A 1,565-nucleotide genomic window follows, 5' to 3' on the forward strand; every position below is an offset into this window, starting at 1 on the left:
GTAGCAATATGGCTCCGATTGCGCTTTTCTTTCATAGCATGAAAAAAGAATTTAGAGTTAGGGTATAATGAGTGTGTTTCATGAGGAAGATGGCGATCTTGAGTTAGGGTTTCATGCTTGTTGCGTTGATCATATGAGTGTGTTCGTGATCATTGTGGCTGTTTATTTTCGTTTGGATCTGTTCCTTTCTCCTTGATTGTGTTTTGCTTTCGTAGAAGGAGGATTAGGGTTTTACGAAACACTCACGATCGCTGCTGTTTTCGATCGGGCTGCATTCCCTATGCTTCTGCTTGTTCGTGTTTTGTGGTTGTTTTGTAAACGATTGGATCTGCTTCAACTTCCTTGTGTCTCGCTACCGAAGGAGGAGGTTTAGGGTTTCCGTGTTTGTTGCTTCATTACGGCGGCTCTCTCTCTAGGGTTTCTGGTTACGGTTTGATCTTCTGTTGGTAAGCCGTTTCTTTTCTTGTTTGGCTTTTGTGTTTCTGCTGTGGCTAGGGTTGGCAGGTTTCGTCTACTGTTTCAGTCTTGACCGTAGTGTTTTAGGGTTCTGCATGTGATCTGTTTGATAACCCACTAGGGTGTTCATGCTGTTTTGTTTGCGAATCCATTTGGTTTGTGTTCTTCTCAAGTACCGTTGATTTTCACGCCTGCTGTTTACGTGGCTGTTGTTGATTTTTTGTGCTTCTTTCTGCGGGTTTAGAACAGTACCAGGAGGTTTTCGTGTTTGTTGATTTTCCTGTGATCGTTTTCTTGAGGTGTGCTGCTGTGTGGGTTGTTTGGGTTCCAAACTTTGTTTGGTTTGGCTTCTGTTGATTTCTTCGTATAAAGCAGAAGATTGAATTGTTTTGGGCTGGTAATTTTCATTATTTTATGTGATCTGCTGCTCTGCATTGTTGTTGTCCCTACTGCTTTGGTTTGTGACTGCTGCTGCTGGTCGTTTTGGTAGTAGGCATCCTGATCTGAATTGCTGCTACTGTTTATTATATTGTTGGCACGGCTTTAGTTTGGTTGCTGCTGTTGTTTCTGCTGCTTCCTGTTTTGCAGTTTTGATCGTGGCCATCTTCTTCTGTTGGTATAGTTCTTCTCTTTTCATTTTCTTTCGTACATCCTAAGTGTTTCCGGGGTCTTCGTCACTTGCGTTGAATTCCCTTGATAGATATTCAGCACCTCGGTCTCCGTGGTCTTCGTCTATCTTATTAAGGGCACTAAACGTTAGTTTCAGCACCTTGGCTTCTTAGTGTGTGTGAAGCAATGGATGAGAATTCTATTCCTACTTCTAATGATCATATCAGAATTTCAGTTTTTGAAAGGCTTACTTCTCAAGGTGATGGTATGGAGAAATTAAACTTTGTGAAAGTGGTGGGTAATTCGGTAGCCATGGATCTCCAATTTTATCCGTTGCCTGATAAAAAGGATGTTAATGTGAAAATTCCAATTGAAATGGCTAAGGAGGCTGCTAAAGCTTATAATTCGGTTCTGTATGGTTACTTTCTGGGCCCTCGTATTCCGTTCCCTATTGTTAAGAATTTCGTTCGTTCGGCTTGGGGAAAATATGGCTTTAATGA

This window comes from Cynara cardunculus, unplaced genomic scaffold (genome assembly GCF_001531365.2).
Source record: "Cynara cardunculus var. scolymus isolate 2C unplaced genomic scaffold, CcrdV1 Un_Scaffold_8798, whole genome shotgun sequence".
Lineage (NCBI taxonomy): Eukaryota > Viridiplantae > Streptophyta > Magnoliopsida > Asterales > Asteraceae > Cynara > Cynara cardunculus.